General features: G+C 37.1%; 1 long non-coding RNA gene across 1 annotated transcript in view; it reads right to left on the bottom strand.

The window, feature by feature from the left end:
* Nucleotides 1-8,499, bottom strand: part of LOC118992779 (uncharacterized) — a 34,249-nt gene extending 25,750 nt beyond the window's left edge. The window contains exons 1-2 of the long non-coding RNA XR_005067713.1: nucleotides 8,212-8,499; nucleotides 235-351 (exon numbers count right to left, since the gene is read on the bottom strand). This is a non-coding gene — a long non-coding RNA (uncharacterized LOC118992779). The remainder of the gene's footprint in view (nucleotides 1-234; nucleotides 352-8,211) is intronic.
* Between the last annotated feature and the right edge of the window lie 7,419 nt (nucleotides 8,500-15,918).

A 15,918-nucleotide genomic window follows, 5' to 3' on the forward strand; every position in this document is an offset into this window, starting at 1 on the left:
ATGGTTAGAGTTAGGATAAAAAAATAAAATAAGTAAAAAAATAATAATCTTCTAAGTTTAAATAATGCATGATAGATTGCTAAAATAATTAAATGACAACCAACACCAATTTCAAATAGCAAAATTATTATCTCTTTATTAAATGCCTGTTAGTCATTTTTGTCAAAAATTATCCTGCAGAAGTCATAAAAAATAGCTACAGTATCTACCTGAAAAATATACTGAGAAACTTACCATCATTTTGGGTCTTGCCCTTCACCTCCTCCTTCCATGATAGGATAGTGTTCAGGGGAACATAGTCCCTTATGTATTCTTTACGTCTTTCCTCTAGGGACATCTTCAGTAAGCGTTCTTGCAAAATAAAAGCAGAATTTCCATTTGTATATAACTTTTAAGATCAGTAATTATTTTATAATTTAAATATTAACCATGTTAAACAACCAAAAAAATCAATGTGGGCTTGAGAAACACCAAAATGCAAATCAAATGACTCTATATTTGCCTATTATACAATACACCTTGAATGCTAAAAGGTGTAAAATTAATACTACATTAGTAGGGGGAAAAATAAGGAAACTCTTTTAATCAACCTCTATTGACAGTCTATACTATGTACTAGGTGATACGTTCAAGTACAAAGGAGATCCTTGACATTGAAAAATTCACAAGACAAAAGAAGAAATGGATGAGGCAAAATAACAGCTTCATAAATAAAACACTAAATCCTAAAACAGGAATGTACAAATGCTAAGAGCATAAGAAAGGCAGCCACCAAGATATTTTCTTAATTCAAAAATGCCATCCACAATAAAAGTGCACGTTTAATTTAATAACACCTTTGTGGAAGTGATATAAATAATACTCTAAATATACACATACATCTTGATTACAAACACAATTACTTTTAAATGCATCTTAGAACTGATAACAATTGCTGTCATTTATAGAGTGTTCAGGGGCCATGGGCCAGGTGGCTCAGTTGGTTGGAGCATCGCATGGTACACCAAAAGGTCGTGGTTTATCTGCTAGTCAGGACACAGACCTAGGCTGTAGGTTGCTCCCCTGTCAGGGCACATGCAGGAGTCAACCAACAGATGTTTCTCTCTCACATCGATGTTTCTGTTTCTCTCTCTCTCTCCCCCACAATGTCTCTCTGTCTCTTCCTTTCTCTCTCTCTCTAAAACAATAAACATATCCTCAGGTAAGGATTAAAGAAAAATAAAAAGAATTCACTGTGTGCCAGGTACTTTATACATATAATTTCACCGAAATAATCTTCCCAACAATTCAATAAATTGACACTATTAGTATCCTTATTTTGCAGGTAGAGAAATAAAGCACATCAAAGTTCAGCAGTCCAATGCAAGAGAACTTCCCATGAAAATCCAGTCAGAGTTCTCCATCAGTCAGAAACTATGGCCTATACGATTAGCCACTGTATTGTACCCTCTTCTCAGTAAAAGCTGAGTCCCCAAAACATGTGTTGTGTATGCTGGTAAGACAAGGAAATATGAATAGTTTAATGTAGCTGTGAGATATGCTATGAAAAGGGAAGTGGCTACAAAAGTAAAAGGCAGCTTGAAACTTAAGTTAAAACAAAATGTAAGCAGTTTAACCTTTATTCTATAAAGAGGACCACTAATATTCAAAGTTGATTATGCATATCCTAGAATGTACATAAAACAATCCACTAAGATACAAGAAAAATGTGTAAAATTTTATTTGTATATTTAATCTAAAGAAATAAGGAAGACATAAAATTTACTAAGAGTTCTTTTTAGTTCTGTAATAATTTTTTTTAATTCTGTACTCAGAAAACTACACAACATTGAAGAAAGTAATTAAGGAAGACACAAATGGAAGCATGTACCATGCTCATGGATTTAAAGAATTAACACCAACAAAATGTCCATACTACTCAAAGCAATTTATAGATTCAACGCAATCCCTATTAAAGTACCAATGGCATATTTCACAGATATAGGACAAACATTTCAAAATTTATATGGAACCATAAATGATCCTGAACAGCTGCAGGACTTCTGAGAAAAAGCAAAGTAGTAAGGATCACAATGACACTAAGGATCACCTGACACTAAACTGTATTACAAGGCTAACAAACAGCCTGGTACTAGTATAAGAACAGACACAAAGACCAATGGAACAGAACAGACACTCCAGAAATAGACCCAAGTCTCTATGGCCAATTAATATTTGAAAAAGGGGCCAAAGCATAAAATGGAGTAAAAACAGCCTCTTTGACAAATGGTGTTGGAAGATCTGGACAGCTACATGCAAAAAAATCAAACTCAATCACCAACTTACACCATACACAAAAATAAATTCAAGGTGGATAAAAGACTTAAATACAATTTGCAACACCATAGAAATCCTAGAGGAAAAACATAAGCAGAAAAATCTCAGATATTCCACACAGCAATATTTTCACCGATATGTTCCCTAAAGTAAGGGACATAAAGGAAAGAATAAACAAATGAGACCTCATCAAATTAAAAAGCTTTTGCATGGCTAAAGAAAACAGCATTAAAATGAAAAGAGAACCAACTATATGGGAAAATGTACTTGCCAATAATACCTTGGACAAGGATTTGATATCCAAAATATATAATGAACTCACATGACTCCACTCCAAGAAAACAAACAACCCAATTAAAAAAATTGTCAAAGAACCTAAACAGACACTTCTCCAAGGAGGTCATACAGAGAGCCCAGAGACATAGGAAAAGATGCTCAATATCACTAGCCATCAGAGAGATGCAAATTAAAACCATAATGAGATACCACTTTACATGGGTCAGAATGGCCATCATAAACAAGGCAACAAACAAGTGTTGGAGAGAAGTGTGGAGAAAAGGGAACCCTACTGAACTGTTGATGGGAATACAGACAGGTGCAGCCAACTGTGGAAAACAGTACAGAATTTCATCAGAAAACTAAAAATTGATCTGCCTTTTGACCCGGCAATTCCACTGCTGAGATTATATTCTAAGAACCCTGAAACACCAATCCAAAAGAACCTATGTACCCCAATGTTCATAGCACCACAATTTACAGCAGCCAAGTGCCAGAAGCAACCTAAGTGCCCATCAGTAAATGAATGAATCAAAAAACTATGGTACATTTACACAATGGAATACTACGCAGCAGAAAGAAGGAGCTCCTACCCTTTGCAACAGCATGGATGGAACTGGAGAGCATTGTGCTAAGTGAAAAAAGCCAGACAGTCAGGGATAAATACCACATTATCTCACCTTTAAGTGAAACCTAATCAACAAAACAAGCAAGCAAGCAAAATATAACCAGCGACATTGAAATTAAGAACAATCTGACAGTAACCAGAGTGGGAGGGGATAATGGGGGCAGGAAGGGTTTTCAGAAACTATAAAGGACACATAGACAAAACCAGAGTGGGGTTGGGGGGAAAATGCAGACAACTGTACTTGAGCAACAATAAATAATTTTAAAAGAAATAAAAAATAAAGTTTAAAAAATAATAATATTCAATATATAAACTGACACTGGTGTCCTCACTTATTCTGTATGTCAGCTGTCACTTATCACATACTTTACCAAATGATGTATTCTCATTCTCCAATTCTATTTCTGCATATTACAAGATGTCATAATTTCACTGAATGGCTTTAAGGATAGTATCTCATTGTAGGTAACCTAACCCTCAAAAAATAATCACTTTAAAAGATTCTCCCACAGAAATAAACTTCAGAAAGTATTAATGTAAGCATAAGTAAACAAGAAACAGGGAACCAACATTTTCCCCAGCTCCTAGAACTGGCTTATCTTCAGCCACATAAATAGGCTGAACAATGACCAAAAAACAAAAAAGCCTTTTAATCAGATGTGATATATTCAAGTCACAATACTACAATATTCAAGAGTCGTCAGCATATTAAAATTCAGGTGCCTACAAGGTATTCAAGTTGAAATAAAAAATCTGAAACTTAGGAAAGAGGTCTAGCCTAGAGATTTTGGAAATTACAACCTGAACTTCTGGTCCTATAATAAATTCATAGGGGAGGGTAAGAGAGGAGAGCAAACCTCAAAAAAACGACATTTAGGGAGTAGACAAAAAAAGAAGGAAATAAAGTAAAGTTTAGATGTTACTTGGGGCACAAGGTGAACCAAGGTCTCAGTGACGTAAAAACTAGCAGAGAAAAAGAGTTTTAATATGTAAAAGAGGAGACATACTACCGATTGCTACAGGAAGATCAGGACGAATAAAAATTAATAGGCCACTGGCTTTATCAACTGGGTCACCAAAGGCACTGAAAAGAGAGCAAAGTGGTTAACAAAACTGGGTTTTAATCCCAAATCATACAAATCTATGTTACTTAAACTCTTTATGTCTCAGTTTCCTTTTGAGACAGGTCGGTAGGTATATTCTAAACTTACAGATTCAGCAACTAAAACAGAGAATTTCTAAATCTAAGGTTCTACATACAGTAAGCAGTACAACTAGGTTCAAATTCATGCAAATGGTGTTCAAAGCTTTTGACCCTACAGTATACTACCTCAGAGGATTGTTGTGAGAATTACATGAGATCCCACATAAAGTACCTAGAAGAGTGCTGAGCAGGATTCAAACAGTAACTATTTTTTAGTAATATTTGTTATTACTAAGTGACTATAGAAATGTAAGTTTTATTAGTGTAACTGAGATCCTGGAGGCTGGCTATGAGAAACAAAAAAAGAAAGTGAGAACAGCACACTTCAAGGTGAAGCACTATGGAAGGAAGACTACTTTAGAAGAGACTAGGGCCATTCTTAGAGGCTAAGGAGAGAAACCTGAAGATGCTCAGAAACTAAACACACCCAAAAGGGAATAAATGATAGCAGAAAGTCTCAAAAAATTCAGGAGATAAGATAAATAGCACAAGTAGAGGGGTTAATCTTAGAAACAAAGTATTAAAATGTTTCCTCTAACATAGACACAAAGCTGAAAAGACAAAGGACACATGAAGAAACAATTAAGACTATGTAGCTGTTCATGTCATATGACATGTATTTTCTCTATGGACTAAAAGGCAGTATCTAGTGGCTCTCTCTATGGAGCACACCAACCCCTTTCCCCACCCCCTTCTTTCCCCAGGGTGCAAGCACCACCCCCCCTCCTGAGCTCCTAGGGCCCTTCTTTTGCTGTAACTCGTTTCCTTAGCCCATATCTTTTACAGCTCACTTCTACCTCTGTACCTGTCTTAATAAACTTTCTCCTATTAAAAAACTTTTTAAAAGGCAGTAACATCTGTCTAGTAGGAGGACAGGGTCTTGATGAAACAGGAAGCTTGCAGAAAGTTTTAAAAAATGAAATAATCACACAGAGGAGGAAAAGATGACTAGAATTTACCAAAGGACTACTAGTAAAGCTCAGATCACTGAAATGGAATATTGCAATACCACTGATCAGACTGAAATATATGAAGCACCTCTAGTTTCAATAAATGTCAGAAGGTGCCTGTGGGAATGCGACCTGGCCTCTATCACTCCATCTGCTTAAAAATTTAAGTGTGGACACTTTAAACAAAATAAGATCAATAAGCCAGTAAGATAAAACAATGAAATAATTTAAGTTTCAGTACTTAAAATGATAATACACATTAAGTAGTGTTGAATTATGGCCCAAAAAGCTACATCAATAACACCTAGTTAACATGTATGGACTTGAGAACTTAATTACTTTTTTAAACAATAAGACATACTGAGGACTACATACATATACTATGTAGTTTCTGAAATATTAAAACTTTTCCTTAAAGAATACTTTATCTTTGCAATACCGTATTTTGCCATGTATAATGTGCAACCATAGTTTTTGTGCACATTATACATGGGAATTATTATACCCATAGTATGTAACCATTAGACCCATATACAATGTGCATCCTTATTCTTCCCTCAAAAATGTGGGCAAAAAAAGTACACATTATACAGAGAAAAATACATAAATCTTTTTTTTGGTTAACCAAGCACATAAATAAATCTACTCAATAGATGTTATACTGTGTATGCCTTGACATTTCAATGAGATGGGTAAGGCTTTAGATTTAAAATAACATCTGCAAAAAAATAAAATAACATCTGCAAAAATATGATACCATCCTCTACAGCGTAATAAAAGGGAAAAGGTGATGCATCCCATCAGCTTCTTTAATACCAACTACTGTACTGGAAATCCTTAGCTTCTTCTTGATGGTATAATATATACATCCTGATAGGACATTGAGACATATATTAAAGCCTTCAGTTCTCAATAACTTTCTCCTTTAACATTAAACCTCAGACAAAAATAGGTTAGTTTGGACAAGAAAGCATACTTTGTTAAATGCCTTCCTTAATAGTGCATTTGCTTCTTTATTTAGAAAGTATTAATTTAGTTACATTTGCCCCTACTATTAGAAGCAAAAGAAGAACTCAGACGTTAAAAATTCTAAAATGCCTGCTTATCACAGGTCAACTGTGCAGATGTTAAATGAAGGAAGCATTATAACATCGTTACTCAGGAACATTATCTATTATGACAGAAAAAATAGTTCTTAAGTAATTACTAAAAGCTCATCAAAGATTCATGTATTGAAATCAATCTCCATGTCTTTAATTTTTGCCTTCATTATTATCAATAATACAAAGCTAACATTTCAAGACCATCAATAAAAATGGGCGTAAATGATTTTTCAATGCTTACAAGGTAATCCTTGTTGAAAGTATATAGTGACTGCTACTGCAAAAACAAAACATATTTCATACTACTTTATATATCAAGCTATTATTCTCAACATTTGTTTTGTGACACCAAAAATTTTACTTCTATATATGACCATAATCATTAAAACATAATTACATAACAATCTAATCTTTTAATATTATAGAAACCACTTTAATTTGTTATGTTAATCCTCCCAGCAGTTAATTTTTTAAATCCCTTCTCATCACTTTCCTTGTACATTGCTTGAAATAGCCCCTATAGAGAGGATTCTTTTTCCACATTAATTCCATTTTTTGTCCACTATTTGCCTAGGTATTTACAAAGGCCAGGACTTGCACCTAGTCACCCCTTTACCCTTCTTCTTTAAAAACAGGATACTTAGGAGAGATTTGTCCCACCCTCATTTGACCTCACTCCACAAAGGTTTAGTATATCTTAGCAGGAGCAATGCAAGTACTTTTTGCTACATTTCTGTAAAAAAAAAAAAAAACACTAAATAAAGAGGAGTGAAAAAAAGAAAAAATCTCCAGACACTCAAGTTTTACCTTAGAATATTAGCTAACTATAAGGTCAAAGAGAAAGAGAGGGTAAGAAAGAAGAGAAAAGAAGGTTGGATTGTACACTTCTGTATCTCACAGAAATCAGTGCCACTTTCACCGATTTGGATAAGCCTCGATATACACAAAATCCAGGGGTGGGTTCATTCACTGAGTGGCATCAGTCTCACACTCTTTCTCCAGGCAACTTGAAACTATGAATGGAGATGGAATATTGAAAAACACTCCAAAGAGAAAAGCCCATTTAGATTTCTCTGAAGGCACTTATCCTCACGGACAAGACGCTTGTTTTTGGCTCCCCATAGAGTTCCAGGTTTCAAGTCACACTGCGGCGCAGAAGTGAGGGACCTAGAGAAGGGGTAAACACCCGAAGGTGGGGACACTGCAGGCTGACAGAGTGGGGGGATCAACAGAGGCGAAGAGTGAAGGAATGAGGGTCCGCGGGGAGCGGAGGCGCAGCAACAGCTGCAGCGGGTGTGTCCGCCGGCGGGCACGTGTCCGGGGAACTCGCCAGCCTGGTGGGCGAAAAGTCCCAGGGGGAGTCCCGAGACCCCGCAGGACACCAGAGTAAGTTGTCCGGGCCCGGAGGCTATCGTGCGGGGGTCCACGCCACAAGCGAGGCTAAAGCAGCCCCGTCTGGAGAGGGGACCAGTCGCGACGGGCGGCAGAGAGGGGCGTGCGCCCACACGTGGGCGAGCAGTGGGTACCCGGGGGAGGCGCGTGCCCGCCGGTGTGAGCGCGCGTGTGTGCGTGTGTACACACGTACACACGAACACACGAGGGAGGCGGCACCGGTCAGGAGGGCGCGAGGCGGGAGCTCGGGCGGAGGACTCCGCGGCACACTCAGCCCTGACCCCCGCCCCCAACCCACAACCACCCGCACCCCCGCACCCTAGGACTCGACGGGCCGGTTACCTTTCTCCTCTCTCCACACCTTTTTCTTCTTGTTGCTGGGGTACATGTTGCCGTGGGGGTGGCTGGCTTTAAGGTGCAAGTTCCCCAGGCTCACCGGCAAACAGGGTGGTGTGGAGTGGGAGGGGTGGGAGGGGGCACTCGGGAGGGAAAAAGTGAAAAAGGCTCCGCGTCCCACGCCGCTCACTGCTGTCCAGTCGCCGCCCTCCTCCCTCAGCCCGCGCTCAGCTTCGGTTCCCACCCGTCTCAGCTCCGCGGACGCCGTCACAGCAGCACCTCACAACCTGTCAACTGGGTCACGCCTCGCGCTAACCTAACACCCGCGCAGGCCCCGCCTTCCAGCCGCTAGCCAACGCCACCTCCCATTGGCTGCACCGTCCGCCGCTCTCCGCGTTTCAGTTACGGCGCGCCCCGACACGGTCCACAGGCCGCACGCGCAGGCGCAGGCTCGAGCCCATCGCGGAGGACGTTTGGGAGCTGGAGGGGGCGGAGCCAGGGCGTGTAGGTGCTTGAAATGACCTCCTGACCGGGGCGTAGGAGGAGCGGCCACATGAAAGTGCTAGAAGGGGGCAGACAACTCACCCAGGCGCTGAGTGGTCCTGAGGGCGTGGCATATGGGCCAGGTGATACCGGTGACCGAGGTGTGAGCTGAGGAGCCCTGCTTTAGGGACTGTAAGATTAGGAAGTGAGAGATGTGAGTCAATCTGTAACGTACATGCTGACCCTAGCTTGTTTGCACGGATTTTACCAGGTAATATGGAGATTTTTTTTCATGGTGTGCAGATATAACGGAAAGAAATTAAAGGATTGGGAAATGGTTCAGGATCATATACAGTGCCCTCCTGAACCTTGTAGTGGAAATTGAAAATTTCATTGGGAGTTCAGTGAAGGTAAGAACGAAGGTAAATTGGACTACTCAAGTGTTTTAAGAATTGGTAAATAGCCCTGGCTGGTATAGCTCAGTGAATTGAGCGTGCACCTGTGAATCAAAGGGTCAGCGGTTGGATTCCTAGTCAGAGCACATGCCTGGGTTGCAGGTGGGGTCCCCAGTTTGGGGCACATGAGAGGCAACCACACATTGATGTTTCTCCCTCTCTTCTTCTCCTCTCCCAAAATAAGTACATAAAATATTTTTTAAAAAGGAATCAGTAAATAGTATGCACCCAAAATGTTGTATTGGAAACAGAAGCCTTACATCAAAGTAAATTCAAGTAAGTGCTAACCCAAGCCAGGTCATTTTATTGTTTTATTCCTCCACCAGTTGTTTCCAGCCAAGGTGCTGGTCCAAAGGCACCAAAGGACTGGTTTGATTCTGGTTGATATTAAAATCCAATTTCAGTAGAGTCCACATCAAGAGTAGATTGATCTAGTATTTAGAGAAAATTTGGTAATGCCCTCCCCAAATTTATTGCACTTCTGAATATCAGTCAATCCACAGAGCTGAGTTGGTGGTTGCATTGAACCCACATTTATTTGACAGTTGGGGTGCTCTGTTATATGTGTTCTACTTAAGCAAGGTGTGTAAGACCAAATAATTACTTGTAACACTTTTTTAATAATAAAAAAAGAAGAAAGGACAGGCGCTATTAAGAATTATAAAGAATTAAATGTTTTGAGTAACATTGTAGTAAGGTAATAATTTTTATTTTTACATTGTCTATGCTTTGGTTTTTCTTTTAATGCTGAGTACATAAAAATTTATTTGGCTAGGAGAAGTAGGGAAAGCTTCAAGAAAGAAGTGACATTTGAGCTAGTAATAAAAATATGCACTCATTTTATTGGCAGTGGAAATGAAAAGAGGGCTCTGATTCAAGTTACATTACCAAGGTAAAAATCTATAAAAATTGGTAATAGAATAGATTTCAGAAAGATGGTAAGAAAGAAGATAAGGGTTTCATTGGCTATTTAAGGTGGAGAACAGCAATAATAATATTAGGCAATACAGGAGTAATTGCAGATTTTTGTGGGAAAAATATCTTCTTACTTAGAAATGCTGAATATAAGGTGACTGCTGGAAAGTATCATACTGTAATCTCCCAAAACTGAAACAAGAAGCAGCAGAAAGCCTAAACAGACCTATAATTGAAGCAGTGATCAAAAAATACCTGGCACACAAAAGCCCTGGACCAGATGCCTTCACAGGTGAATGTTACAAAACATTCAAAGAACTAATATCTATCCTTCTCAAACTATTCCAAAAAAATTAATTAAGAGGGAAGACTCCCAAACTCTTCTACAAAGCCAGTATTAGCCTAACTCCAAAATCAGGTAAAGACAACAGAGAAAGTAAATTACAAGCCAGTCTAGACGCTAAAATCCTCAACAAAATATTAAAAATCTGGATCCAGCATTACATTAAACAGATCATACACCCTGATCAAGTGGGATTTATCTCAGGGATTCAAGGATGGTATAACATTTGCAAACCAATTAACATAATATAAACCAGGGGTGTCAAACTCATTTTCATTGTGGTTGCCTTCAAAGGCTGAATGTAATTTTAGGACTGTATAAATATAACTACTCCTTAACACTTAAATGAGAACTCAGTGCTGCTGCTGGGTAGAAACAAAGTGCTGGGCTGGATAAAACAAGGTGGAGGGCCAGATTCATCCCATAGACTTTGTGTTTGCCACCTGTGATATAGACAAAATGAAAGAAAAGATCACAGGATTATGTCAATAGATATAAAAAAGAAATAGAAAAGTATTTGATAAAATCCAGCACCCTTTTATGATAAAAATACTCAGAAAAGTAGGAATAGAGTGAACATATTCAACGTAATAAAGGCCATATACAAGAAACCTTCTGCCAATGTCATACTCAATGGGCAAAAACTAAGTGTTTCCCTTAAGATCAAGAACAAGGCAAGGGTTCCCACTTTCACCCGTCTTATTCAACATAGTACTGGAAGTTCTAACCACACCAATCAACAAGAAAAAGGGAAAAAAGGAATCCAAATTTGAAAGGAGGAATTGAAATTGTCATTATTTGCAGATGACATGATAGTGAACATAGAAAACTCTATAGTCTCCACCCAAAAATTACTTAACCTAGTAAGTGAATTTGGCAAAGCAGCGGGATATGAAGTCAATATTCAGAAATCAGTGACATTCTTGTACACCAACAATGAATTATCCAAAAGAAAAACTGAGGAAAAAATCCCATTTACTATAGCAACTAGAAAAATAAAGCACCTAGAAAAAAAATTAACCAAGGAGGTAAAAGAATGGTACTCAGAAAACTATAGAACACTGAAGAAAGAAATTAAGGAAGATAAAAGTATATGGAAGCATATACCGTGTTCATGGATTGGAAGAATCAACATCATTAAAATATCTGTACTACAGAGAACAATCTATAGATTTAATGCAATCACTATTAAAATACCAATGGCATAATTCACAGATCTAGAACACATGTTCAGCAACTCTGAACATTATTTAAACATTAATATGTACATGAACAAATTGGACTTATATACCTTCCTTCAGTTTCTAAGAGCATGTCTTATTTCAAGCCCACCCTTATCTCCTGCTGAGGAAGCAGCAGAGTAGATATGGTTTCTTCCCACAGCCTGCTCTCCAGCAGCTGCCTTCATTCTGGATTGCAAGAAACTTCTTGGAAGCTCATTGGCCAATGAGTAAGAAAATGGTTGCTTAGCAACAAAATTCTGACACTCACCCTCAATTGTAAAGAAGAAGCTTCTGGGCCAGCCACCTAGTTCTGCCTGTTACAGTGAGGAGGAGCTGCTTAGAAGATGAATCTCTCGTCCCTTTTAATAGAGATATTGATAATTCTTGGGGTCACAATTAAAAGTAAGTGTTTCTGTCCTTATCGTTCTATATGAGGCTCTTTTCTCTTTAACATCACTGAGGTTATTTAAATCAGAAGTAACCTCAATATATGCCCAATTAACACCTTTTTGGGATATTTAGTAAGGATAGATAATAATTATACTCTCATTTAGGATAATATTAGGAAAAATACGTGTGTGAGAGAGAGAGAAATTGGGAGAACATATTGAACAAATCTATAACAAAAGTGTTAGAGTGATTTTATAGTGTAGGGATATTTGAGACAGTTACGTTTTATTAAATCTAAAATAACTTGAAAGTCTAGTTCCAAGACTGTAAAGGAAAAGTATAGGACTCAAAGAGTGAAAATATGTAATAAATTTATATTCTGTTAATTTTTTAGATCTTTTTATAATAGCAGTTCTACTTCCAAAGATTTTATGTTTCCTGGCTAGTTACTATCTTGAAATGGAAATAATTTTTCAATCTTATTTGTTGTAGACACTTATTGAGTTAACTTTTTACCCAGTCCTCAGGTAATTTAGTCATTGTAGATTCAATTTAAGGAATATTTATTTACATTTAACCCAGGATAGAAAGTTTGGCATGACATTCAAAATTTAATTAATGTAACATACCACATTAATAGAATAAAAGACTATGTGATTATCTCAATTAATAAAGAAAAAGCTTTTGACAAAATTCAATATCCCTTTGTTATAAAAACACTCAATAGTCTAGGAATAGAAACTTCCTTAACCTTCTAAAGGATATTGTTGGGGAAAAGCCTCAAAAGGATCAATTCCAACAACAAAACAAACAAGCAAGCAAAATATAACCAAAGACACTGAAATAGAGAACAGGCTGACAATGACCAGAGGGAAGAGGGGAGGGAATTTCAGGGGAAATAGGGGAGGGATCTAGAGGAACATATATAAAGGATACATGGACAACAACTGAGAAGGGTGGAAATGGGAGGGAAGTGGGGAGCACAGGGGGTGGGATGGGATGAGAGTAATAGAAAACTGTACTTGAAAAATAATTAAATAAATTTTAAAAAAATTAAAAAGAAAAAAATGGATCAATTCCAAACAACAAACACATAGCCTTATTCAAATTCATAAGAAGTTTAAAAGGAGAAACTTAACATACATGGGCAAAGCAGCTGCTCACACTGGTGGCCAGCAGTGAAGAATCCACACTCCTCTCAGGATTCCTTTTTATAAGCAGGTAATAGTAAAAAATGTATGGTGGGTAGTCACTACCACCACCAGAAAGATTAATTAATTTCTAAGTTATCAGATAGCATCAGGAAGTTATTATACTCTATACAGTCATTAAACTTCTTCCAGGAGGCATGACGTTTATTTTTGAGTGACATTCCAGTTTTCTAGCCAGCCAAGCCTGCGGCTACAGGGAGTTAAACAATCACAGAGGGTTAAACAGAGAGTTCAGCATTTCCCAGACACCTTAGCTGCTGGAGCCATATTGCATCTTTGAGCTCCCCTACAGGCATCCTCAAAAAAACAAACACTTAATATGCATAAAGGTGAGAGACTAAATGCTTCCCCTATAAATTCAGGAATAAAACACAGATGCTCACTCTTGCCATTTCTATTCAACATTGTCCTGGGGGTTCTAGCCAAGGAGATTAGATAAGAAAAAGAAGTAAAAGATACCAATAGTGGAAAGAAAGAAGTAAAACTATCTCTATTCAGTAATGATAATGATCTTAAACACAAAAAAAATCCTAAGGAATACATTAAAAACTATTACAACTAATAAACAAGTTCAGCAAAATTACAAGATAAAAGGCAAATATGCAAAAATCAATTCATTTTATACAGTGTCAATAAACAAACCAAAAATAAAATTAACATTTCCATGTACAATAGTGTCAAAAAGAATAATGTACTTAGGAATAAATTTAACAAAAGAAATGGAAAGTTCCTACTCTGATGACTGCAAAATTGCTCAGGGAAGTTAAAGAAAACCTGAATAAATGAAAATATTTCTCATGTTCATGGATTGAAAAACTTAATGTTATTAAGATGATAATACTCTCCAAACTGGTCTACAGATTCAATAGAATTCTTATTAAAATCTCAGCTGGCTTGTTTGCAAAAAATTAACAAAATGATAGAAAAACTAATATAAAAATGAATATTGAAAGAAAAGAACACAGTTGGAGGACTCATGTGTCTCAATTTCAAAACTTCCTACAAAGCTACAGTAATCAAGACAGAGTAGTGCTTGCATGAGGATAGAAATGTAGATCAGTGGAATATCATTGAGAGTTCAAAAATAGATCATATATGGTGTATTGATTTTTTTTGGAAAGGATGACAAGACAACTCAGTGGGGAGGGGAAAGAATAATCTCTTCAATGAATAGTAAGGACAGCAGGACAGCCAAGTACAAAACAATGAATTTTAATGCAAACCTCACACCATATACAAAAATTTATTCAAATGGGTCAAAGATCTAAATATACTTGCTAAAGCTTAAAAAAAACTCTTAGAAGAAAACATAGACATAAACCTTTGTGACCTCAAATTAGATATGCCACCAAAGCACAAGCAAAAAAAGAAAAAAAAACAGATAAACTGGATGTCATCAAAATTAAGCAATTTTTTGCTTCAAAGGACATAATCAAGAAACTGAAAGACAACTGACTGAATGGAAGAAAATATCTGCATAAATAAGCCCTTATTTATCCCATAAGGGCTTAGTATTCAGAATATGTAAATAAATCTTACAACTCATCAACAATACGTCAAACAATTTTTTAAGTAAGCAAAGGAATTGGAAAGGTGTTCCTCCAAAGAAGGTATACAAGTGACTATCAAATGCACAAATAGGCATTCAAAATTATTGGTCATTTAAAAAAATGAGAATCAAAGCCACAATGAGATACCACATCACACCCATAGATGGTTATAATTTTTAAAATGGAAAAATAATAAGTTTTACCAAGGATATGGAGAAGTAAGAATGCTCATACATTACTAATGGGAATGTAAAATGATACAGCCACTGTGGAAACAGTTTGGCAGTTCCTCAAAAAGTTAAATATGGAATAACCATAAGATCTATCAATTCCACTGCTAGGTATATACCCAAGAGAAGTGAAAGTATATGTCCAAATACAGAATGCATACACAAATGTTTTTAAAAAACATTCATTATAGTAAAAAGGTTGAAACGACCTAAAAGTTCATCAACAAATGAATGAATAAGAAAATTGTGGTATATGTTTATGCGATGTAATATTATTCAACCATGAAAAAAGAACGAAGTGCCCTGGCTGGTGTGGCTCAGTGGATTGAGTTTGAGTGCCAGCCTGCAAACCAAAGGGTTACTGGTTCGATTCCCAGCCAGGGCATATGCCTGGATTGCAGGCCAAGTCCCCAGTAGGGAGAGCTTGAGAGGAAGCCACACATCGCTATTTCCCTCTCTATCTCCCTCTCTTCCCCTCTCTAAAAATATAGAAATAAAATTTTTGATTTGGAAAAAAGTAATAAAGTACTGATACATACTAGAAGTTGGATGGACCTCAAACACAGTAGAAGTAAAAAAAAAAAAAACAAATACAAGGGCCATGTCTTACATAACTCTTACTATATAAATATCAAGAATAGGCCAGTCTGTATAAACAGAAAGCAGATCAGTGGTTGCCAGGGGTAGAGGAGGAAGGAATGGGGAGTTAATGAGTGTCCTTCTGGGATAAATAAAAGGTTTTCAATCTAGAGAGAGATGGTGGTTACATAACATTGTGAATGCATTAAATGTCATTTAACTGTACTCTTTAGAACAGTTCATTGTATACTATGAATTTCACCTCAATTTTTTTTAAAAAATGGTACAATACTTTGGAAAATAATCTGGCAATTCCTCAGAAGATTAAACATCG

This window comes from Sturnira hondurensis, unplaced genomic scaffold (assembly GCF_014824575.4).
Source record: "Sturnira hondurensis isolate 20B ecotype Veracruz unplaced genomic scaffold, ASM1482457v3 Scaffold0008380, whole genome shotgun sequence".
NCBI lineage: Eukaryota > Metazoa > Chordata > Mammalia > Chiroptera > Phyllostomidae > Sturnira > Sturnira hondurensis.